General features: G+C 29.1%; 1 long non-coding RNA gene across 1 annotated transcript; it reads right to left on the minus strand.

The window, feature by feature from the left end:
* Positions 1-9,756: 9,756 nt before the first annotated feature.
* On the minus strand, positions 9,757-25,669 carry LOC142318309 (uncharacterized). The gene is made up of 3 exons (XR_012754872.1): positions 25,463-25,669; positions 11,447-11,859; positions 9,757-9,893 (listed from the first exon to the last, which is right to left on the minus strand). It is a non-coding gene; the product is annotated as an uncharacterized LOC142318309 (long non-coding RNA).
* Between the last annotated feature and the right edge of the window lie 1,993 nt (positions 25,670-27,662).

The following is a 27,662-nucleotide window of genomic DNA, read 5'->3' on the forward strand; positions in this document are numbered from 1 at the left end:
ATCAGCTTGTTTTTTATTATCATATTATTTTAGTTTGTGTAAAAAATGTTTAATGTGTTCTCGATTACATATGTTTTTTAATGTAATTCATTCTACTTATCGTAAATTAAAAAACTTACTTTTTTAAATATGAACTTTTATTATTCCTTAAAGATTTTTTTATGCTATCAGTAGTGATAGAGCCTGTGTCATCAGTGTAAAGTGAAACTAAAACTTATCCAATGCTGTTGCTTTTTGAGAACTGTTTCATAAAATGTGCCTTTGGTAATTAGGAATTTTGTTTTACCCCTTCAGTTTATAACGGCGTACTCTGAGATTTTGCAGGTGTTGAAGAATTATTAGGTTCTAAATGATGGAATTTATTGTTAGCCACAACAAAAAAAAAATTACTACTCTCTTTAATACTGTTGGAAATAATAATAATAATAATAATAATAATAGATTGTGATTCATTTGTTGTCAGAAGTATTATTTTTACTGGAAACTGTTATTTGGAATAGTTATAAATGTTAAAAGTTTTTGATTCTGTAGAAAAGGGATTTTGTAAATAATTATGAGGGTAGGTAAAAGATTATCTATACTTTTCACTCTACAATTTCTGTACACAAAGGTAGTGAGTGATTCAACATGTGCATAATTTTTCTGTGTAGTCACCTTCCTTGTCAGTGCACTTGGTTAAGCAACCTACAAGCTTGCGTATTCTTTCCAAGAATGTTTTTGGTTGGTTGCAAAGCCACTTTTGCACTGCTTCCTGCACATCTAAGTCTATGGAAAATTTATAGCCTCATACAGCATCCTTGAGCAGCCAAAACAGATGAAAGTCAGAGGCAGCAAGAACTGGGCTTTAGGGAGTGTGTTCCTGTATCTCAAAATTCAACTTGTTGATGGTTTGAACTGTGTGGTGAGCCATGTGCGGATAGGCCTAGTTATTCAACAACAAAACTTTCTTCAACAATTGACTTTAGGAAAGCTGAGCTCTTTGTGAATGATTTGATGGGCAGAACCATGACTGATGTTCAAAGAAGATTCTACCACTTCGATGGTAACTTGCCTATTTACCAGAACCATCTCTCAAGCTTGCTGAATCTTGTTATCTGTGGTGGAGGTTGATGGGCATTGTGGTCTCTCTCTCTTTATCCATAACATTGTCCGGCCACTTTTAAACTTCTCATTACACGAAAAAACACTTTTACTTGATAAAGTACTATCCCTGTATTGTGATAAAAGTCTACAAAGAATTTCATACCCTCTGATCAGAGAAATTGGATCACTCCTTGGTGCAAACTTTTAGCAGAGTGGACATGTTTACACTGTATTTGCTGGAAGGAAAGTGATGCGATCAGGATCAAATTTCACACACTTGATTACAGTCATACAAACTCTAAGCAAACATGCACAGAAGACAGTATGACAACCTTGAAAGTGTGTTATGGCAAAATTGTAAATAATTTTTGACCCACTCTCGTATCTCTATCTTTGTTGAACATTTTAATATTGATAAAATTATTCAATTTCTTTCTCATAACCCTGTTTCAAAAATCCAGGGAACCTGGTTTATAAATCCTGGTTCACATTTCTAAAACAAAATCCTGGTTACAAGTTGATCTTATTTCATCACTTGCCATAAAAATAAACATTTCCGATTTTTTGGTAATGAAATTTATCATTCTGGTTTTATTAATAGAGAGAAAAATTGAATCGGGTACTTGCTTTTAAATACTTAATGATTAATTCATAAAGATGTTAATTGAATTCTTGAGAAGGTCACTGACATATTTGCTGTAAGTAAAGAATTTCTGCTTTTCCTAGTGAGTGCCTAATGCACAGAACAAAAGGAAGGTGCAGTATTCAGGTTCCTTGGATTTTAAATAATTTATTTATATAAAGTGATTAATTTTTTAACTTCAAACCAGATCGTTATAAATTTATTTATTTAAACTTTTTTAATTGCACTTATCTTTACTGACTTGAGAGAACTACGTTTTGCTACAGTTTCATCCAGAGGTTTTTGAGTGATGAAACTGTATATACAGGGTTCTTTTTTTTGATTGTATAGATTATCTATTTAACGTCAATAACTTTCTGTTTGGAATCTACCACCAAGAAAGTTGCAAAGTGCCAACGTTGTTAATGTAGAATGCTTTTATGTGTTTGATGTTTCTTTATTTTAAAACCACTTCCTCTTTTTTCAATGATCTCTCTGCAGTTGGTACTGCTTAGTTTATGTTTTTCTGAGATATTATGTTTGCAAATGATTATTATTGTATTTTTTTTTATGTATATGAAAGCTGTATTTTATATAGCTTCTTAAATCTGTAGTTATTTTACTTATAAGTTTTTTTTTATTTTATAAAAATGTATTAATAAGTGTGATATGTCCAATAAAGTAATCTATTTTATAGACTTGAGTTCTATGTGATCTTCAGGAATTATGATTTTGTTGACTAGTCTGTGGATGGTCTTAAAGTTGATATTGGCTGGTTTGCAGTGTTATTTTTATGTCGGTTATCTGTGTTTTTGTTGGCTCATTTTTGTGAATATGAGGTTGAGAAAATATATTTGTTTATTATTATATTGTTATTCCATAAGTTGAACTGTAGTCTAGTCTAATGACCACAGAAGAAAGGATGCTCAAGCAGTAGAAGTAGGCATTTTCAGACTGTTGGTTGGGTATTCTGTAATTAATGAAAGAGAAGGGACACTGACCAGGAGGAGTTTTAACGACTTGATGAGTTAAGGGGAAGACATATTAGCATACCTGAAAATAATAGAAAATTGATGAATCATTGGGGATTTAAAAGACTACTGAAGAAAAGGAAAAATGTTGGATGTGTTATGAATAGATAAAGTGATCTATTTTTATGTGTTAGTATGAAGTCAGAAGGTGAAAATGGCCCTTGAAGTGTTAAATCCAATCTTCTAAATTCAAGAAGAATCTGTAATGAAGTATTAAACCTGTCAGATGAATTCTTTACAGATTATGTATGAAATTAAATTTATATGTTTCAGATGATCAGTTACTGCATTATCACTAATAGTGACAAACGCAAATACCCAAAGTCTGTACAGATTTGCTAACCTATTACAAAATGACCCTAAAATGTTGAAAAGTTGTTGTGTTCTGATGAAATACCCTAGATATGAGGAGCAGCTGAAATGTAATGCATACTGGAATGTAATGGGAGAACAAAATTTCATACAAAGTGACAGATATTCCCATTTTCTAGTTTCATCTCCTTTTATTAAACATTTCAAAATCCTTTATCTATGCCTTCTCATTTTCTGTCAGTCGCCATTGTTATGAAGTCATTTATATCTGCTGTATCAATGTGTCTAAAACAACTTTGCAGTGATTGAGTTTTTAATAGCAGAAAAAGTGTACACTAATGACACTAATTGTTGTCCTAAATGAATTAATGGTGAGAAATTAAAAGTTTTATGAGTATCAAAGTATTCAAAGTATTGTTAGTAGGTGGGTATTTAAATTTTTTATGCATCAGAAGCTGGTAAGAGAAATATTGAGGATGAATCTTGCAGTGGTCAACCAGTTTGATTGATGAGTAGCACCAAAAGGAGGTGAATGAATTAATTCAAAAGTTCAAAAATGATTGTTATACCACACAACACATTGCCACCCAGGTAGGTATATTGAAAAACAAATAGGATACAGAACCTATCTGTGATTTTAGAACATAAAATCTGTTCGTGGTGGGTGCCATGGAACTCACAGAAAAGAAATAGTGAAAGGAATGTTGAGATCAGCTTCTGAAATGTTATCATGATATGGAGATGATTTGATTTTCAACATTGTGACAGGAGATGAAACTTGCGTCCATCATTATGATCCAGAAGAAAAATGGCAGAATATGAAATACCAGCACTGTAGTTTGCTGCAATAAAAGAAATTCAAAACATCCTCTGCAAAAAAGATTCTCTTGACAGGGTTTTTGTATTCCAAACATGTGTATGGGTCTGACTACTTAAATGCTGGGTCAACTGTAAGTTATATGTGATACAGAGATGTACATTTTAGAAGACTTGTATGATGTTTGACATCTGTGTGATACATAGAGATGTTAAACATCTTAGGAGACATGTATCATCATATTTGACAATCTGTGGAGCTGATAATTCTGTAACATGATAACACTTGGCCACACATATTGTGTGCAACTACCCAGGCTTTTATGAAGTTGAAATTTTAATCTATTCTATACTCTTCATATTCACCAGATTTGGTGCCTTGTGATTTTCACTTTCTGCAATTAAAGAGAGGTATTTAGGGTACTTATTTCACTATGGATGATTATGTTAACGCATTGAGGTTGTATCAAGGAAATGCTGCCAGGATTCTTCATTGATGGAATGAGAAAACTGTTTCACCTTTGGGAGAAATGTGCAGCTGTGACTACGTGTAAAAATAATGCCAGTTTTTATAGCAAATGGAGAATGTACTTTTATATCACTTTCGTTTCATTTGACTGTCTCTTTTCATTTGCGAGTTATGTGTGATTGTGCATTGTATTTCAGCCACTCTGATCTTTTTGGTTTGTTTAGCTGGCAGAATTCTTATTACTCAATAGAATATCGTAATGAGCTTCTTTAGTAGCCTTTGTGTAATCCAAAGTTTTATTGTACAATCCATTTTTGTGCATAACTGGGATTTATTTCTTTGAAGGCAGTGATGGAAATAATAGTACTGCTGATTTTTATGTTGAATGTTAAGTGACTTTTTCTCACAAAAATGAGTCATATATCCATGTAGAAGAAAGTTTGGTTTTAGTAGGACAGGATTATTGCACTCGTAGTGAGTATGAATTATGCTCCTGTACCTGTTTTAAGGATATTTTACTATCCGAAGATAGGAATTGGACTTTCTGTTCCTGATATTCATCTCTAATCATTTTACTGTGATGGACTCACTTAAACTTAAATTTAAATTATGTTGGTGTCTCACTAAAAGTGTCACTGAATGAACTTTAATTGTGCTATGGTAAAGATTGAAAATGATCTGGAGGAAACGCTACAGTGGATAGTGTTAAGTCTCTACTACTACTACTACTACAATGTATGTAGGAAAATTGAGACTAAAAAACTGTTGTAGATTATTATAATTTGAGTAATTAATTAAGATAATATGAATTATTATTTTTCAGTAACAGCTAATAATTTTCAATATTGATTTCCAGTGAAATTTCAGTTAGCAAGTATGATTTTTGTTTATACATTTTTAACACAATTTCTGCGTAATACTTTATTTTTAATTTCATTCAGTATGTTGTTGTATTAGAAGGTAATTTGAATCCCCTTCATAGTGGATTTTTATAGGAAACTGCTGTTTCCTATAAAAAGAGACCCATTAATTGTTGCTTTAATTTCTTTCTCCCACTCTTGTTTTTGATGATGCATTTTAAGCATCTATGTGTAAGTGACTAGTCAGAGATCTTTCTCTAATATTAGAGAACATGTTTTTATTACAATCAAAATGTTTGATTGTACAGCTAGTCCTAGTAGTCGATAGAATGAAGTTATTGCCTATATAGCGCTGAATATCAGTTTCATTTTGACAGGCTTGGGATATTGGTACATAATAGTTCATTCAGGTTAATGAAAAAGGCGATGGGAAACAATTTTAACTTATTATTGGGAATGGTTTTGTCATTTTCATTCATGGGTGATTTGTATTGTAGCTTTCTTATAACCATTATTGTTATGTTATGGTAACCAGCATATGTAGAAAGAAGTTTAAAGTAACTCATAGCTTGAGTTGATTCAAACACTAGTCTAACAGTACTAAGTACTGAGTACTTAAAACAGTTAACAGTATTAACAGTACTAACGAGTTCAGATTGAAGGTCTACACGTGGAATAGATGAACTTTCTTATTGATTCAGCTTGCATTGTTATCTGTGCTTTGGTGTCTTTGAACCCAAATGCAAATAACTATAGCCTAGTAGTACTGCCTTAACTGTTCATTATTTGTTAAGGTGCACTTTTAGCCTTTTTATATGTGTTAGAGTAACGAGGTGAACTAGAGAATCAAGTGTATCTCTCATGAGAGCCTACAGCTCAAGTTACTTATTACATTTTTTCTTACTTGTCAAGTTAGCTTATCTACTCTTTCAATAACACACTGTGAAATAGATAAACTTCAGCCTGAAAGACTTTGTTATATATATTAGAGATTAATCATCAGGAACTCCTGGATAAGATGTTGTTTTAAGTCACCTGCTGCCTAGTAAGTGACATTGGACTGCCCATGAAAAAAATGGATTGTTCCTGGCCACTCCTTGGCATGATCAAATCTTCATTCATCTATTACGATTTTGACAATGAATGGTTGGCAATATGAGTTACAGTTGATCAAATATTATGCTTGGATAGTCTTACCTTGCTTAGAGAGCTTGTTATTAGTTGTACAACCCTTCCATCATCCTTTACCTGCGACTTGATATACCTTTTTTAAAGCTTGGCAATTAAGCAGCTTGGCAATAAAGCAGCAGTAATTTTACCAACCATGAAAGATCCATATACATGTCAAATTTAGATAGTTCAGGGTCTTTCCTTTAAGGCAAATTGCTGGGCTCTACTCCTTCCTACCAGGTCACTGAATATGATCTTAGGCTTCATCACAAATTCGTACATATCAAGTGCAGAATATTTGTGAATTTTTACTGGTGTTGATTTCTGAGGGTTTGTAAGTCTTCTTTTATATACCAATGTATATATAAATCATTTTTATTCCTCTGTGCCAGTGCTGGTATGTATCAGTTGTGGTATGATTATTAATAATCAGGTTTTGTGTTAGTTGTCTTGCAGTATATGCAAAAAACAACATATTGTTTGTTGTAGGTATTGATTTTATTTTGAATCTCTATGTACTATTAGGTATATTAATAGTATTTAATATTGTTTAAACTGAAAAAAATGAAACTACATTATATTGTCTTCATCAAATAATTTAAATAGTATCTTTGCTGTACCAAATCATATCCAGGTTCTCTGAGATGTACGGTAGGTAATGTTTGCTGATAACTAATTTACTGCTTCCTTTTTGACTCTTAACATGGATGAAGTGTCAAATATCTAACTATTGAATGAGTATAATTATTAAAATAATTATTATTTAACAGAGTTGTTTTTTATGTTTTATGAATTAATTAATTTTATGTATAAATGAATTAATTATCATTTCTTATTAATAATTTAATGCATTACGTACTACTTATTCATAGTAGTAATAATGATTGTTTCTGTTAATATCCTTTTCTAAATTCAGCCTAGCCTTTTTCAGGAAAATAATTTATATTTGAATAATCTATATTATAATTTTATAATAATTTATATTATGTTCAGTTTATATTTGAAGGAATTAAATTATTAAATTTGTTTTCATTTGTATAATTTTTTTGTTTTAGTATACGGATATAAACTTTTTATTTGTTATTGTGTAAAATGGACTACATAATAAACTGGTGTTTTGTTGATATTATAAGTAGGATGTAAAAATTAGTAAAACACCCACATTTCAACTGATCTTTAAATGATGTTTCCACACCTATAAAAAAAAAACAAATAAAATACTTTAGTTGTGTTGAGAAGGAAGAAAATCAAACAATTTTTTGTGGTAGGGTTCTCTAGATGGAAAATGGTTTCTGATTTTTTACAGTTATTAAATAATGTATTAATTTTTTTTCTTTAATTAGTATATGTATCTATTGTTACATATTTGTAGACTTTCATCTCAAATTCATGAAAATTACAAGTCTTAAATATATTTTTGTAATTTACTATTTAAATCATAATTTAATTTCAAATATGTTATCTTTTTCTCACTATCAATTTCAAACTGTTTCTCTGAAAAGTTATCAGTGATTTTTATTTACATTTACCATCTTGAATTGTCTGTTGCATTTAATTTTCATTTAGAAATATATTAAATGATGCTTAAGTTTATTTTAATTATTTCTGCTACAATTTCTTTGATATTTGTAGTAAAACAAATATTTATTACCATATCTTTTATGCATAATAAAAGTTACTAACCCCCGCAAGATTTATGTTTTTAAAGTTCTTTTTTCAAGCACGATTATTTTTAATCCTTTTGATGAGTTTCAAACAATTTGATTTTTAAGATTGGAGGGAATAACTTCCAATGGGCTTCTAAAGAAATATCCTAGGACAGACATCATATTTTCTTCACATCATCATCATATGTGTACCACTCAAGAGCTTGAGACAAATTATGTGGATACTATTTCATGAAAGTTGATTCAACTTTCTGGTGTTACAGGGATGTAAAAATAAAACATACTTTCCAGATATATTATCCATTTTCTGGCGTAATCAGATAAAAATGTACTGACATATAAACTGTAAAGTAATGTATCTGGAAGGCAGGAGAAAATGGTGCATAGATTACAAAAAATGACCTATAGTGTTGCAGTTACTGACGTTAATAGTTTAATTGTGACATTGGTTTTGTTTCAACGAACTCAAGATGTTGGGAAATTAAACTCTGTGTAACTTGTGCTAAATTAAATCTCACTCAATGATTTTTGTAAAATCCTGCTAAGGGTGGCAGTTTTCATACCTATAAAGATTAATTAATTCCCAAACACAAGGCTATTTGAACACATATGCATCTGCTTGTATTTTTGTCTAATGCAAAGTGTTTTGCAAAATTGTGAAATGTTTAATTAATATAAATAAATTTAATAACATTTTATTAACTTTTTGGGATGTATATGTTTTTAGTTCTTAAAACAATTCCAGAGAAGTTAAGAAATTTTTGCTAACAGAATTAAGTGTAAATTCATGTAATTTTTATTTCATTTTACATTTGGTTATTTGTCTGAATGCTAACTTTAGCCACCTAATACTCAAAGTGTTAGTAGCTGGTATAAAGGTGCATTAGAGAGGCTTCTTCAGCCAAAATTATATGATAAATTGCCAGTTCCTTTTTCATAATTCATTACTGAATTTATAAGCCAGATAATTCCAGATGAATTACTTATATATGTTACAGAATTAATATACCCAGCCATTTTCTGACTAACATTAGTCATCAATTTATGATTAGAAGCTAAATCTTTTCTTTTACAATCCATAAAAAATATATCTTTTGTGTTAGTAACCGTTTATAATGGGATCTTTAACTTACAATTTATTTATTGTATAATAAAAAACACAGTTTCTGTGGTATAATGAAAAATTGGAAAGTTGTAGTGGAAAATATAAGTGTTGTCTAATGAAAATAGAAAAAAATGATGTTAAAAATAACACATCTCCTCTCTTCAAATTATGGTTCACTAATTCTCATTGTATGGATTAGTAAGCTCAGTGGTTATTTGGCTACATTTAATTAGGCAAATTTTATTGCATTTTATTCTCACAATCACTCGAACAATGAAATGAATAAATTCAGATTTATTAATAAAAATAAGTACTTATAATTAATATTGTTAAAAGCTGAAAATGATTATTTTTTCAAAACATTGTTTTAAGAACATTTTTTGCTAGAATAGTATTAAAAAACTTGATACAAATATAAGTATAAATTCATGTAAGGTACAAAAATATATTTAAAAGAATACTCCTTAAATTGTTTTTATTGTTGTTAAAATAAAAAAGATAAGTTCCTTTGCTTAATTTTGATTTAATGTTTAGGAAGAGAATGGTCTGCAAGTAACAAATACAGTTATCTGGAAGGATTTTTTTTACAGTTTAAAATGAATAAAATAACGCAAGTTTATTTAGACTACAGTTTTATTTATTACCTTCTGCAAAATATAAAGACAATTAAAGCATTTAGGTCTTTAATACAGTTTAAAACTAGTCTACTTGAATTAGATTGTGTCTATACTTACGCTCATCTAAATATCTAATGTATCCTGAAAATACATAAAAAAAAATTGTGAGTTTTGTTACTGTCTTTTCATTCTAATCAAAAATATCTTTTATTATAGCACCATCATTATATAATCTTTTAATCTATATCATCTACTATTTTTAATAAATTTACTACCAATTCCTATTATATACATGAATTAAAAAAAATATTATTTGGTTCACTAAAAAGGATGCAACATTTTATGAGTTGATCAGATTCATCATATTTGTGACTCAAGTACGTCTGAGTTAGAAGTGATTATGATTAAAGTATATAACAACTTAATTGGGTGAAGAATGGTGAAGGTGAAGTGTTTTGACCTCTCTTCCTTCCAGGAGGTCAAATTAATTCTCTGGTGAGAACTTTTAACTCTGTTCACTGAAACGTTTTTTTTATAGAAAAGAAAATTTTATTAGAAAAATATCTCTATCTTCTGTTAAAAATAATTTTACGTTCTGTTTGGTGTATCTCAACTGCATTTTGTAGACTGTGGAACAACTTTACATCCAATAACTTTGAAAAAAAATTTATTTTTTTCAAGGAAAAATTAAAAAATATCTTTATGTATAAAATAAATAGATTTTTAAATTTGACATTATTATGCGACAAGACAAAATGTAGTTTAAACATTTATTAAAAACTCATTTAGGATTTCACTTTTCTTCTAAATATTTGGAATTACTCTTTCAAAAAATATTTCCAAATCAACTTGTAGAAATCATAAAAGCTTGTAGTTTTCATCATAATGAAAACTAGAAAAAAGAATAAATTACAGTATGGCTCTATATAAATTTATATACGAAATCTAATGATTCATTCAATCTTTTCTAATTTATCTTTAGAAGAGAGTAAGGATTCATTAAATTTCTTCCACTAAAAATTAGAATATGAAAAGAGTTGGGTAGTGCTGCATAATTTTTGTTTAGAATTGAATAGCATATAAGTTCTAAGATACTAAACCCAACAAGCAAATTTTACAAATAGCATATAAAAACTATTTACAATGCACTTGCACTTTATAAAATCACAAAGGCACATATAAAACCTACATTTTAAATGGAAAAGTTCACCAAAGTCAAGTACACTTTTTGGCCAGATACAAGAGATTGAGTTTTCTTAATTCATTAGATGCCTGACATTTTCAACAACAGTATCTGTGAAACCACTGAAAAAACTGTACATTCACTAGTTTTGAAAAGATATTTTGAAGTGTATTTCTGACATTTGGAAATTGAGTTATATATGTTTAATTATTTCTACGTAAAGTAAATGCAGTTAAAAAAAAGTTGTACTAAACAAATTTAAATAATACTGAATTTGATGGTATATTTATCATGCAGTTTATAAATATTACTCATGTATACAAAGCCCACTAAAAATATTCTTTTTACTTCCATTTCTATGGTGTTTCAAAATGTTATATGATTTCTTTTTCGCTTAAGAGGCTGTATTTTGTTATTCTAAAAGAATTATTGACATAAACTAAAAAATACATTTATAAAATTGTATAACAATTTTTTATGGAATTCTAAGTTATTTATTTTTATTTCTTACCAGTAAGGATTCAGCCAATTTTTATATTATTTTCACAAGGATTTTCTTCCTTCGATGTCATACTTTCTTTTATCATTGGCAAATACCCTTCTTTTTTTTTTTCTATAAATTTCTCTTCTAATTATTTTTCATATGCATTTTCTATTCCTTAGAATTTTGGCTATTTTAGTAGAGGTAATATTATTTTTCAGATTTTTGGTTCAGCCCTTCCCATTGATAAGCACTTGAGCAGCAGGGGAAATTATTATAGTTCACACTCCTGCGGCACCAGTACTTAGGAATGAGACAGGTTAATAATCTGATGCTGTCTATATTTTAACTTCATCGATTTAACTAACTTTACTGTCGATTAGTTATTTGACTAACTAATGTTAGTTATCTTGATTTATGTTGATGTTGTAAAACTGATCTATCTGAAAAAATAAATAAATATTTATTAAAGCAAAATCTGAAAAGAAATATTTGTAATAAAATGGGAGACTGTTGGCCTATTCTCCTTAACAGATATACTGCAAAAGTTTGTGGTAGGTATGGATGTATATACCTCATAGGGACCTGAATCTGAAATCAAATTATTAATATTTAATACAAGGTCTTTATCTTTTTTATTTTCCAGAAAAAACGTAGATAGGAACTGAGTGAGAGAATTAGAAAATGAATGAATCAATCAATGCCTTATTCTTGCGATGAACGCTAACAAGCTTTTCGGTTGAATACACCAACAAAACTTTTCAAATGTAACGTCACACAGCTCCCCTATTACTGAATACTATGTACTTTATTTAAAGTGAGAGAAAGATTCAAAATTATTTTCATCATAATGAAAACGGTAGAAAAAAGAATAAAGTACAGTATGGTTCTAAATAAATTTATACACAAAATCTAATGATTCATTCAACTTTTCTAATATATCTTTAGAAGAGAGTAAGGATTCATTAAATTTCTTCCACTAAAAATTAGATATGTAAAGAGTTGGGTAGTGCTGCATAATTTTTGAGTAGAATTGAATAGCATATAAGTTCTGAAATAAAGTTTTTGTTGTCAGTTACAAAATTCTTACATTGCTGTATAAAATTAAATTCGGTTATTTATTTTTTGAAATCCTAATATTTATAAATATCAGAATACAATCATTATACCAAGAGTTAAATAAGAGATCAACCTCTTATTAGAGGTCTTTTGATTACTATAAAAAGAATTATCTAAACGTTTTAGATAAAATACAAATTTCAAGGAGTTAAAATTGTGTGTGCATGCACAAGCGCTTGTGTGTATATATATATATATATATATATATATATATATATATATCCCAGTCAAAAGTTATTGTGCAGCAAGTTATATTAAAATAAAACTAATAATTTTATTACATGAATATGAGGGAATTGTGATGTGATAGAAATAAACATCCTTAATATAATCTAATACAAGCTTATTTATTTTTAATTTATTTTTTAAATTATACAAAGGTTTCTATGTATGTTTTGTAAACATATGAAAACTAGTTAAGCTTTTAACTGTTACTGTAAATGATATTTTACGTTCAACTTCCTTTAGTTAGCAACAGAAAAATAAATGTTATTACAAACAAGTTCAAAAAGATGTTTATTGGTTTTTCTTAAGTTAAGAATTTAAAAATTAATTCTATGTAAAATAAAACTATTTTTATTTTAAGTATTACTAAATTAAGTTAAGAAAACTTAAGTATTTTATTATCATCTGCGTCTCTAATTAAGTCGATTGACAAATTAATTACTATGAACCAATATTTTTTGATGCTTAGGAACAATAATTTAGGAAATAATATCTTGAATTTGGTTGGAGATTCATGTCAAGCATTATCTTTATATACAAACATAATGGTCGTCTGAATGTTTGTTAGTATCTATGTTCATTTAAACTCAGCACCTGCTGGATTGAGTTGAATGATTCTTTTCCCACTCCATAATTGGGTGAGTAGTTTAGCTTAAACTGAGAGCTTGTATTTTACAGCGCTTTTTTTATGAGTAATATTTTGGGTCGCTGATTGAATCGCTCTCTGTGAGAGAAATGGTATGGTCCACTTATATTAAATTTTACAAAATAGATTGACTTTTATATGATATTTGATTAATCGTAAACTATTTTTGAAATATCAACCATTTATTAGAAAATTGTTTTTTTTTAATATTATTTTTCATAAGTAGGTGAGGATGTAATTTTTCAGAATGAATTTTTTTTTTGTCTTCACTCATTTGACTGGTTTGATGCAGCTCTCCAGGATTCCCCATCAGTGCAAGTCGTTAGAAAAATCGAAATGCCTAGAGTGTATTGTAAAAAGTATTTTAAACATGGAAACACCTAAAATTTTATGTTAAATATAATATTCTTCAGATTACTTTGAGAACAATCTAGATGTAATTGTATTAAGTAAACTCGCTTAACTCGAATTGGTTAAAAAAGTGTATTGTAAATTAATTACTTGTCGGTTTTTACAGTGTCATTTTTATCTAGTGATATTTTTGAGTCTCTGATTAGAATATCTACTTGATTAAAGCATGAAGTTTAGAAGATTAATTCTTTTATTATTTATGAAAAAAAAAATCAGTTCTGAAAACGAAAGTTTTAGTAGAAAGTTTTGTTTAACATTATTGTAGGTAAGCGAGTCAATAAATTTTCGTAGCATTTTAATCATAGCTAAAATTGATGTCGATTGTAATCACTAAGGTTTTCTCATTCCTAGATTCGATTTCATACAAAAATTAAGGCATATATATATATATATATATATATATATATATATATAAGGCATTACGCATAAATGGCCAATCAAGTTAACAAAATCTGATGTAAATGTATCTCTATTCTTGTTGAAGTAATAGCTGTGAAATTAAAATATTAGTAAAATCTTCCTCTTATCAAAAAAAATCAATCTTTAGCATTTACTTGTTCAGTATACAGTTCAAAAATAGAATAATATAATTATAAATAAAAAAAATATATTAAAATGAAAAAAAAGAAATGGAAAAATTTGAAGTCCATAGAATTTTTTGCTGAAACATTAAAATATATATTTTTTAATTTGTATGGGGTTCTGACTACGTCCCAAAAGAAACTTGCTTGTGATTTACTCATGAAGAATATATTGAATAAAGTTCTGAAAGGATGTAAATTTGAATTTACTTAAGATTGAAAAGGTTTCTGGTTTCTTTTGTTGGAAAGTTTTATGAATTTTAATTTAGATTTGTCGTGAACTGTTTTATTAAATTTATATGCTAAGTATTATTATAATTCATGAAAACCACATACTTTGAATGAATGAAAATAACTTCAAAACTTTCTTTTTTTGTAATTCTCAACTGCAAAATGGGACTTCTGACTCGGTTAATATCTTTATGACTCTAAAGGGAGAAATATTAGAGAAGATTTTACCGCATTAAATAGTAAAACATATTTTAAATGACTATGAAGTTAAGTGCTTTGAAATTTCAAACTGTGTGGTTGATCAACAACTGCACTCTGAAACTGGGGGAGAGGTGATCCTACTAATCTTCTTGTAATTCATTTTGGAAAAAGGGAATGAAATTGAGAGAATTTTTTATAAAACTTGCTCCAAAACCGGAAGTAGATGTTTTTGGTATGGTAAATGGTAATTTTTTGCCATTACATTCTTCATATTTAATTTTCTCTGATTGAATATTTTTCCTTTTTACTTTCCTTTTTTACGAGTAGTGTTACTACTCGTTCACTTTATTTCCATTCTAGACCTTTAACTATGTCTAAGAAATTCTATTCTTTTTGTCCGGGTTGTTTGCTTATGGCAAAAGAATCAAACTGGACCTTTGTTTTCCTTTTCTGAAAGTAGTGTTTACGTACCTGCAGGGCTTGTTTTCTAATAAATGATTTCAAGGAACAGCTAGCAGAATACCGGCTAATTCAGCTTATAAGGTATATAATAGTGTGTGGCACCTTGTTGATTTTTTTTTTTTTTTGCTGGATTAATGTCTTTTATCATTTGAAGTTCTTTGTAGAGTAAAATTTAATTTAATTATTTTTTTTTTGCTTTTACTTTTTTCATAGTTCAATTTCATGTATGAGTGTTTTTGTTATATTTTCAGTTATGTAAGGAAAGGTGATGCATATTACTGTTGCATTAAGTAGTTACATTTATATTTTGAAAAAAAAACTGTATTAGAATTTAAGCACTGTCAATAATTTCTAGCATTCCATTTAGTGGAATGAACTGTAAGTAACAATACAAATCGATTATACATTTGTCTAAATATAGGTAGCTCCAGCTCCACAGTTTACAACTTCATACTTTATTTACATTTTCATTCATACATTATTTACATTAACTTCATTTATGTAAATGCATACATGTAATGCATTTGGAGTCCCATGACACATCGGGAAAAATGTTCAGTCAGAGAAAATTGAATTTCAAGAATGTTATAGCAAAAAATTACCGATTACCATGCCAAAAACTATTCAACTTTTTAGTAAATAGTTTCTATTAAACACATGTGCTATGGTGTTTTGGAGAGGGACTTGAAGTGTTAAAGATATGAAACTTCATAACTATTGTGGAAAGTAATTTTATGTTCATTAATCGTTATTTAAAAAAATAAAACTGTGCTAGATTTCTAATACTTTTGATGACCATTTATAATGGTCCTTAACATAACTACTTTTGAGTTGTTATGTTGTATGAAAAGGTTTGAAGATACTTGTAGAACCAAAAAAAAATTTATGTTAACTGAAATCTTATATTAAAATAGATTTTTTTTATAGATTTGATATTTGAAATATATTTTCTAGATATTGTAAAAGAACTGAGATTTTTACTGTTTACTTTAAAACTCAAAAATATCTATTTCAGACCGAATTACTTTTTTAAGATAACAAAAATCTTTTACAAGAAATTTATTTTTAACAGAACTGTTTTCCGGATGTAAACAATTTAGCAGAAGCTTGATTTACTTAAGCTCATCATTTCTTTATTCAGCAGTTTTAGAGAAGATGTATATTTTTTTATATTTCTAATTAAGATCAAAAGATTATTAATTTGAAGACCTGAAATTAATTTGAAAAATCTCACTAAAATAAATGTTATTCTAATGTGTTGGAATCTTTCTCCTTTTCTACGTAAACAAAGTAAGAGTAATGAAATATTAGGTAACTGAATCAATATGCTTATACATCATGTCGTTTACCGAGCTGATTCGTAAGGGCTTATCCAAATCTATCTTAAAAGTAAATTACGTGTGAAGACGTATGCGGGGAGCGCGTATGGACATTTTCTAATAAAATTCAAACATCTAGCTCATCATTTCATTTTGTAATTGACCAGTCACTTTGTTAATTTGATTTTTTTAAGGTTTCTTTATTAATCGCTGGTTTTAAAAGATTTCTTTAACGTAAAACCTTTATCGTATCTATAACTTCCTCCTTAAATGTTTTTCAAATTACGTAATCTGCTTTCGGGAATAATTCTATTAAAAGTATAATAGTTTTTCTCATTAAAAATAAATATTATTTGTTTGATTAGTTAAAAAGAATATTTAGAAACCATTTATTTTGATCATATGCAACATTTTTTCGGAGTGAATTCGGGATTAAAAAATATGCATATATATAATAAATATGAATGTAATATATTATTATACTGTATTTGTATACATAGCGTCGTATAAATTACAGCAACTATTACTTTTGAAAAACGAACAGATTTTCTCTAGTTCATTGTAACATGTGTTTTCGGTAAAAAATAACGTAACATAGAGAGTAATAAAAAGTGTCGAACTACAGTGGTTAATTTATAAAACTGAAAACAAAGTATTACTTCATAAGAATACTAGTCGACGCCGAGCCGTCGTCGGTCAGTAATTACGAGGTACAATCAGTTCCTTTCCAACAGAAGCATTCGTTACCGACTGATGATCGATACCTTCATATAAGATTGTAGGCTGCACTACAAAATTAATAGCACCTCCACCATACTGGTATTCTGACTAACAAGCATCAGAACATTACTCAGCCGCGTTCGTGGCCGAAGATTTGAATGAATATGGGGATTTATAAAGGTTGCGTTCTCTACCCAGAGTGGACCTCAATTAACCCGTTACGTCATCCTTCTATTTGGCCTCTCCCCCTTAACCATTCATTCGTTGTGTGTGTGTGCGCGCGTGCTATCAATCGACTAGTACAGTAGACCCTCCTCCGTCATCACTGTCGGTTTGCTACGTTCGTGTGCAATACTTTGTATTATCGTTACTACAGATTATACTCGCTACCCTACCAGCATATTTCATAGATTAAACATTTCCTTAACTAATAATGTCAATGTATCGTCAATTAACTTAATAAAAGGGACAATAGAAAAGTTTATTACTGTAGATAGGTTTATTGCTTTATTGTAAAATTACTTTCTCTTTTCAGAAAATTTAGTTCGTTCGTTTTTTTTTTTAAGTATAAATTTTTGGTTGGCTTTATAATAAAAAATACACGATATTTTATCATTCAATGATAAAATTGAATAATCTGTTAATCTATATTAAAATAATAATATGTTTTATAATGCACATCATGTTCTCTAACATTTTAACACTTGATGTGATGTGATATGTCTCTTTTATCACAGAGAAGTGCTCTAGAAAATAACGGAGTAAACCCTTTTGTAAAGATCTAATATTTTAAGAATTAGATCTCTAGACTAAACGTTAAGGCCTACCTAGGAATCATTACGATTACTGAAGCAATTAGAAGATAAATTTTCTAAAAAATGATAAAAATCTGTACTATCTGCAAAAGAAAAGGTTACCGGTAGTTTCGAATAAGAGTAATTCTATCTACTATAAAATATTAGCAAGGAATCGTATTAAGAACATTGAATACTAAATGTGCAGTAGTGAAACGAAAAACATTATTTCAGCTAAACCTAAAAATTGTATACGGTATATGTATGTGTGTATATATATATATATACCGTATATAATAATTATATTATATATATATATATTTGAAAGAGATGGATTAAAACACAGTGAAATTAAACCGATATGAAAAAATGTTCAGCCTTCAAAATTAGCTGTCTACATGAGAAATGAGTTCATATACTGCGATGTTTATGAATTGATTCTACTGTCTTGGCTAATACAATCATCCATTAAATTTCCTCTTATGCAATTGCAATTAATCATTTATATTATATTTGTTTTGTTTTGTTGATTTGATTAAGGAAAATAAGTATTTTAGTTTTAACAAAATGTTAGATGTAACGCAAGCAAAAAAACTTAAGTAGTAATCGCGAGTATTATAAACTACATTCATAATTGTTTCGATTTAGTTTATGACATAGAAATGCAACAAAATAAAATGGATAAACTTTGTGTAGCCTTGTGTAGTTGTTTTTATACAATTTATAAAATGTTATGAATAAAAAAATGTAAAAACCATTTTTTAGACTGTAGTTAATGCTAAGTGAAAACGGATTTCACTTATCATTGTTACGGACAGTATTTAGAATTTAACAAAAGCATTTAAATCTTAAGCAGAATGATGTATTTTGTAGTTAAAAGCGATGACATATTGGCTTATTCAATGTGTAGATGTATGCTTTTTAATAATCTTTCTGAATTAATGATAATGCAAGTAAAATACTTTATAAGATGTAATTATTATACGACATTTTCATAAAACTACAGTTATTCTAACATCAGAAAAGTAAATTTATGTAATGGCAATTTATTAAAGCAACACCTTGAGACTGTTAGCTACTCGTCTTTCCGTTAGCAGGGTGGTAATTATTATCAGTAGAACTCGTACTAGTGTAATAGACGGATTTAGAGTTGAGAAGTTTAGAGTGTTTTAGAGAGAAACTGTTATACCTCAAGTCAGGTAGACCTCAGCTGTTAGAGCTTTCATTAGCTTGCAGAGAGATAGTCAACTTCCTGTGCCCCGTTAGTAAAAACGCATAAGACACTACGATCGGGAATTAAAGTGTTGCAACAAAATTGAAAAGTAAAACAAATTGAAGGTGTTGTAACAAATACCTATCTCCGTGGCGGAGTGGTTGCGTCTCGGCCTTTATTCGGAGGTCCCGGGTTCGAATCCCGATGAGCATGGCATTTTTCATAGGTTACAAAATTCCATTTTCATATTCCACACTCAAGCTTCAAGCTTAAGTGGCGATGTGTATTGATCTTGTTGTCCACCGGGTTGGTCTAGTAGTGAACGCGTCTTCCTAAATCAGCTGATTTAGAAGTCGAGTTCCAGCGTTCAAATTCTATTAAAGTCAGTTATTTTTAAACGGATTTGAATACTAGATTGTGGATACCGGTGTTCTTTGGTGGTTGGGTTTCAATTAACCACACATCTCAGGAATGATCGAACTGAGACTGTACAAGACTACACTTCATTTACACTCATACATATCATCCTCTGAAGTATTATCGGAACGGTAATTACCGGAGGCTAAACAGAAAAAAGAAAGAAAGAAGGTGTTAATCTTCGCTTTGCCTCCTATGGCACAACGGATTTGCTTAAAACTTTAAGTCCCACTCAGAAGTTGTCTGACTGGGGCTGTGCTTTTTCTAATTGTTATCAGATTTCTATATGAATAAAGAAAATTTTTTGTGATAGCGGCAGCGATATGGAAAATTCCTTGCATGCTGTATATTTCATTGCTTGAGACGTTCTGAGACAGCATCTCAAGGTTGTCAAAATACGTTGATTTGTTACGTAAAATAATATTTAAAAAAATATTTTTAAAACATTTACTATTTGAATTATATAAGCATTCAACCAACCAAGAATTCAGATAAAAAGATTTTGAAAGTGAAATATTTTAATTCCTTGACTTCATTTTTGCAAATTCTGTCAGAATACAATTAAAGTAAATCGAAACTACAACTATGATTCTAGAAATTCATGAAACGGGAGCGCTATATGATTTTGTAATTAATTTCAAGCGATATTTTCTCCTTTGCGAGGTTGAATAAATGTTTGTTATAACATGCCTGGAACTAAATTTTATTTCAGAGGATGAGACGAATGATTTAGCGTTTTAAAATGCTATGCCTGACCGGGATTCGAACCCGGGACCTCCAGATGAAAGGCCGATGTGCTTTTCAGCACAACGGATGTTTATAGTGACTCATATACGAGAAGCTTGGTTGCGAAAGTGTTAATTTTGTTTTTTCCCCGATTTTAAAGAAAGCTTAACTGGGTTTCTACATTCATATTTCATTTAATTTATATATAATCACAACATTTTTTTCTCGTCGGTTCTGGATTCTCATATTACTACTTCCCTAAATTATATGGAAAAATTTGTGTACAAGCTGTAGTAAGAGGCGATATCTCCATTTTTCCCAAATAGGATACAATAGTGGTCGTTCTGAAAGTGTTTAGAAACAACTGATATTAGTATTTTCCACACTAAAGCATCAACGTCTTAGATTTGTGCAGAAGGCAGTTAATCTCCTTACCGATGTGCTGAATCAAGAAGATGCCTGTAGTCTAATAATATATTACTTATAATTTATCATATTAATAAAAGAATTGAACAAAGTCGCATACTAGCCAATGTAATTTATTTACTAGAATTTGTTTTAGAATATACGCATTATCAGATGAAATGGATTACACATTATCTGATACGGCTTGTAATATGAAGAAGTTGGATTTGATTGGTGCTGCTCTAAAAATTCATTGAACGATTAACATCTACATAAAACTGCAGGAAAGGGCCTGTTTTAAAAGAAAAATTCTTATCGGATATCTCATTAGTAGAAATTGAGCATGTAGTTTATACTACTACGAAGCTCTTAACTTCTGGATTATGTTCATACAAAATAACTAAGTGTGAATGTATAACAAAGTAGTACGTTATTTTGTAATTCATGTTTATTTAAAAAAGTAATTATTACATTATTTTGAACAATAATTTTCAAAATAAATTAAAAGTTGTAATGTAAATTTAAGCTTACATGCTGTGGTCAGAAGAAATATCACATTATGTGTAAAGCGACCTATCAACGCATTCTAGTTTACGTAGAAATTACGTCTATTGGAGTAATAAGGAAAAAAAAATTGCTTAGAAAATCAAGGAATATTACATCCCGTTCCTGTTTGCTCTTAAATTATTTCAGTTTGGTGCACTGATAAAATGAATGATTTTAATCGCATAAAGTACATGATTAGCATTTCGGTTTTTAGATTTATTTTCTACAGAAACAGTTTAAAAGAAACAAGAAGTATCATTGGACTTACCCATTGCTGCAGTAGTGTTTTTCTTTTTTCGTAATTATGAAGGTAATAATTACATTAAAACATAATTATTAGGATCAAGTACATTAAAAACATAATTATAAACATGTAATTTAAAACATGTATCTGCGTTTAGAAATTTAAAAAAAAAATGGAGGAAAAATAATGAAACCCCAAATTACAGTAACTAAAATTAAAGAAAGTTTAAAACAAAAACCAATAAAAAATTTCTGATCATATCTTTTCTTTGTTTAAATATAAGCAAAAATGTTCACCTATTTTATAGATGAGTAAATAAATAATTTATCTATTAATACATAACGAAAGAAAATATTCTAAAAAGTATTTTCTGACTTCTGTGAAATTTTGAAAATATAATTTTGTAATACCAAATCAAAAAATCTGATGTGGACACCATACTTCCTTGAACGCTAATTAAATTATATATACACATTGTTTTAAAATGAAAGTACTTGAAATTTTATTTCATTAATAACTTCTGATATTTTTTCGTAATTTTTTGTTTTTGTTATTACTGAATTTATTATTTATTCTAAAACTTTTTTTAAAATCAGAGGTTAATAATTATTAATAAATCAATAAATTTAAATTTAAAAAAAAAGGAGATGTCTAATTCGAACCGATGTGACTTCCCGTAGTAAGATCCAAATATTTCATTAGAATTTATTTGGCTATAACTCTGGAACCAATGAAAATAAGTACCATTTATGATATATCGTAGAAAAGCTCTCAATGAGGGCTTATTACTGCAGTTAAGAAAAAGCCCAAAATTCAAATATTTTTGGATTTTGGGCTTTTTGGATACTTTTGGTTAAATCGATTGCAATCAAAAGGGGAGATTCACAAGTAGAAATTATAACACCCCCTAAATCCAAAATGTTATACATCCAACGGCTAATCCTTTTTTAGTTACGAACTCAAAAACACGCACTAAATTGCATACGTACGTACGTACAGACGTCATGTCGAAACTAGTCAAAATGGATTCAGGGATGGTCAAAATTGATATTTCCGTTGAAATCTGAAAACCGACATGTTTTGCGATCACAATACTTCCTTTACTTTGTACAAGGAAGTAATATATACATTGTAATTATCAGCTGTTAATTTAAAAATGTGACAAATAGTGTTAAAAATTATTTTACATTTTACTTTTATCAAATTTATTTTGTTTTATAATTATAATTCTTTTATTAAAACCTTTGAGAAAAGCCAAAAAAAATCCTTAAAAAACCGAATCGCGAGTTGATATAATCAGTGCGTGTGGCTTTTATACAGACGAACAAAGACATTTTTATTACATTTATTCAAATGAATATACAAGCCCCTCCCTGTATAAAATTTATATAATTTTTTCTTTCAAATGATTGGCTATAATTTCGGTTTGTGTTAATTTTGTTGTTGTGTTGTTTTAATTTTTACGGTTTGTGTTCTGTGTCTAGTAAAAACGTTTTGATCTACGTAACTACTTGTTCTCTCATTTAGTACTGTTCAATGAACGTTAATAAGTTAAATAATTCTGGCTAATTGAAGGATAAAAATGTAATGAATACCTCAGAACGTCGTTCAGGGTTGGAACACGACCGATTACATACATACGTAGTGAGAATTCATTATATATGTTATATCTTTGGATTTTTTTTAAATTGAAAATGAGAACAAGTATACATCACAACTTTTTAAGTAACTATTGAAATCAGGCCTATTGATCTTGCTACTCATATTTAGGCTATTTGTACTTCAACTTTTGTTAGATAAGCCGACTTGAAATCGAAGAATTAAGAATTACAATAGAATGAATCAGAGGACCCGTAAGCTACTGTTTAATACGACCTACTATTACAACCAGAAAAAATAGTTCATTATTTTCTGTGTAATATTACTTCCATTTTTTAATTCATTTTTTCTGTGTACGTTGTAATCTGTTCAACTAGTGAACAACAAACAACCCCCCCAATGACTCAATGATGAGGATGATATGTATGATATGTATGACATGTAAATCAGGTGTAGTCTTGTACACTCAGGTCGAATATTCCTGAGATATATGGTTAATTGAACCCCAACCACCAAATTAAATCCGTTTAAAAGTGATTAATGCTTACTAGGATTTGAACCTCAGAACCTTTAACTTCGAAAATCAGCCGTTAAATAACTGATTTGAATACAGTAGACCAGCTCGGTTGGCCGATTCCATTTTTAAACATTTATGATCGTATAAAAACCTTTTCTTCATTTACCGCCAGTTTATTACAGGCTGATTGACCTTACAATCAATATTGAGAGTATTAATCTAATACTAAACTATTTGGGTGTTATTGAATTATTATTAATTAATTTAAAAAAGTTGATAAATACGACAGGTCAAAAGTATTGGAGGTTATGAAAGTGATCTTAACTTGGAAAACCAAATTGAAAATTATGCCATAATTTTGATGGTGTATTAAAGTAAATTAAAATTACCATAAAAGTATGTGTATATTTTTTGTTCGTATTCATGTCGAATATCTTACAATTTTTTAGAGATTTATTTTATTTTATTATTTAATAGAAACTTAAGAAATTTACCGAAATCTTGTCTAACAGTTTATTCTATAGAAATGCCACTTACGTTATTTTTTCTTTTTCTTTCGTTGGATTTTGTTGGTATATAGTACAGTGCTACAATGCGCATATTAATTTTTGGATATAAATAAATTAACCCCACGGAAAGAAAAAAAGCAGCTGGACGTTACGATAGTAGAAACATGATTTACAAAAGGGGTCGATAAAGCACGGGAACAAAGCGGCAATAAGTCAAATTAGTTTATCGTTCTTCCTAGGTTAGTTTTTGTTAGTCCACCCCCAGATTAGTGTGAGAAATTATCGGAGGAAATTATAACTGATTGCCATTTAACCGACTCGGTTGGTTTTAAAAATATTCTCGTATTTTTTTGCATGTAATATGGCTTTTCCATTATAATAAAACTTCTACTTTATGATATCATTAATTCATGGTTCTTTAGTAAAATTTTACATTTCTGTTAAAATTTTGTTATAAATTAATGGATTTCAGTCATTATGAATCACCGCTGTAATTTATTTTGATTTAAGGTTGGATAATTAATGAAGTTCACGTTTTTGTTTACTCGATCAGTAAAAAAATAAAGTTCAACGCCGAGCTTTAAGCACTGGTTTCACCGGCTTTTAGTTTTTGAAATTTCTTGTAAATACCAAAGATAAAAATCTTTTTATTTAAAATTTTGAAAGATTTTGTAATGTAGAGTATATAAATATCGATTTATTTTATGAAAAATATCAGTCAATTTGATAATGCGGATAATCTTACTTTAATTCATTTAAAAAAAATAAAAAAAAGATATTCTTAAGAATCGTCAAAATACGAAAACCAAAATTCAATGATTATAAATTACTGACTTTTTAAAATATACTTTTATTTTCGAGCTATAACTTGTACGGATGTTTTACGGCTATTCTACTATAATAAAACATTGACTACTTATTTAAATAGTTGTTTAAATTTTTTTAGTCAAATTTAATATCGCAGTTAAAATATTGTTATAAATGAATGGATTTAAATCTGTAATTAAAAATATTGATAATAATTCACGTACAACTTGTTGAATGAATGAATACGCGTGATTGCGGCTAAAAATCCGTTGTTGGTGTTTGTATTGCCGTAAATGATTAAAACCTAGACTTTATTAACAATTCAAATAGAAAACGAATATTGCTTGTATTTACCTATCTGATAATCATACACGATGTAGTCGTTCAAACGAGGTGGTGAGGAGGTCGCAATTCTTCTTTCTGTATGGCGCTGGTAACTTCCCGATGCGATGAGGATGTAGAATGTAGATTACGACAGTTCAGTCGTTAGATATGTTAGATGGTTAGCTGACTGGAGACTCACTGTGACTGGGACTGTGGGATAGACAGACAAGTTAACTGCCCGGCCCACCCCACTGCACGTAATCGTCGTCTTAATCAGCTTAATATACCGAGCCTAAAAAAACTAGAGTCAATTGAACCATAAGGGAAGCGAGCACTTAGCTAATATTAAGCACGGACTCTCCACACTACTGCATGTTGCCACGATGTACACTATTCCGTTATATATTACGCCGCGCGGCTCAGTGCAAAACATTCTCTCATTCACGTTTATTTAATATTTATCTTTTCACGGTTGTTATTTGCTTCAAGTTTTTTCCAGAACATTTGTTTACTTATTAGCCGGCAAACGAATTCATGAATGACTGTTAAAAGACGAAACATGCCTACATTTCCTTCTGTTTTCTAATGCAATATTTTTCTTATATACTGTGTATAAAAAAAAGCTATTATATAGTTGATACTGTGTAATGGACCTAGTACTTGGAACATTATTAAAATAGAATATTATGGAAAAATTCTATCATATACTATTAAAAAATATAAAATATTGCACGACTCAGTAAATAGTATAAAATTTAGCGAAATCCAGTATTATGAGTAAAACATAATTGAATAAAACAGTTTATTTTTCAGGAAGAGGTGCTAAAAATATTTTCTTATTTGTTTATTTCTCTAAACCCACTGCTAAATACTTTTTTGCCAAGAAATCTCAGATATTGATATATCTAGTTAAGTTCATTCGGAAAAATTCATTAGAACAGGTTATGTCGGTCATGCATAATATCGTAAAAACTGAACAGCAGATACAAATCAAGATAACCGTGAAAATAAAAACGCCATTCAAGAAAAAACTTTCTTGCTTCAGAAGGCTTGTTTTAGACCGTTAGGTAGGAAAAAGTTGTCGCTTGCCTACAGGCTTTGGTACAGTAAAATTTTCTGTTAAGTCGCTGAAATTTTGAAAAATTATGCGATATTTTTAAATCAAATATCAAAATAAAATTCATGTGGAATAATAATGTAGATGTTTGTGACAGAACGTGATTTTGTCAGCGACTCGAAATACTACAATACGATTCTAACGCTTTAAGAAGCCTTTCACGATTACTGCACTCTTCACTGGTCATCCAATAATTGAGCTTTCTGGATAAAATTATGTCTAGAACCTCCTCAAATTTCACTAAAAACAGTATTAAGATAGTTATCAGATCGGTCCAGTTGTTCCTGACTTTTATATTTTGATGACAAATACAAACAAAACAAAAAAAAATATGAAATAAAATTATAGATACTGATTATCTGATACATGCATAATTTAATTGTATTGTTTCTACGAGATTTAAATGTTTACGGAAAAACTATAAATAATTGTTTAAAAAATGTAGTTTGTAGTGAAACTACCTGTATAATCACTATGTATGAAATATATAAAATATTTATGCCTTCAAATTAATTTATTTCTATTTACTAGAGGGTATACTGAAATGAAACGACTAGCACTAGATAGGGAATCTTGGAGAGCTGCATCAAACCAGTGAAATGACTGAAGACAAAAAAAAAAAACAGTTGACTGCTTCGATTTAGCGCTTGTAGATACCGATAAATTTTATGTTAATAGAATTCTGATGTCAGTAAAACATATCTGTTAAAAAACGCAACAAAAAGACACAAACTTATGTTTATTTGACTTGAAAAATTATTTGTATTATCTATTCTATAATACATTACGTATTAAATAAAATGATTAAAAAAAAAAATAATAATAATAATGTATGATTATTGGTATTAGCGCCGTGCCCTGGAGGCACAGCGCGCTAACCAACATTCTAGGAAGCCAATTCTGTTGGTTATGCTCTGTGTTAAATGCCTTTAACTCGGTTAGATGACCGATATGATGGAGGTTCTGAAAAATAAATTCGGAGACCGCAATACCTGCTACGAATGATCGACATCTACATCGCCAAAGAAAATTGGTATACCAAATCACGGACGGACATTTCTGGAGATATATCACTGCAGGGACCGCACAGTATATCAATACTGGGCCCAGATC

This window comes from Lycorma delicatula, chromosome 1, assembly GCF_047948215.1.
Source record: "Lycorma delicatula isolate Av1 chromosome 1, ASM4794821v1, whole genome shotgun sequence".
In the NCBI taxonomy this organism is placed as follows: domain Eukaryota; kingdom Metazoa; phylum Arthropoda; class Insecta; order Hemiptera; family Fulgoridae; genus Lycorma; species Lycorma delicatula.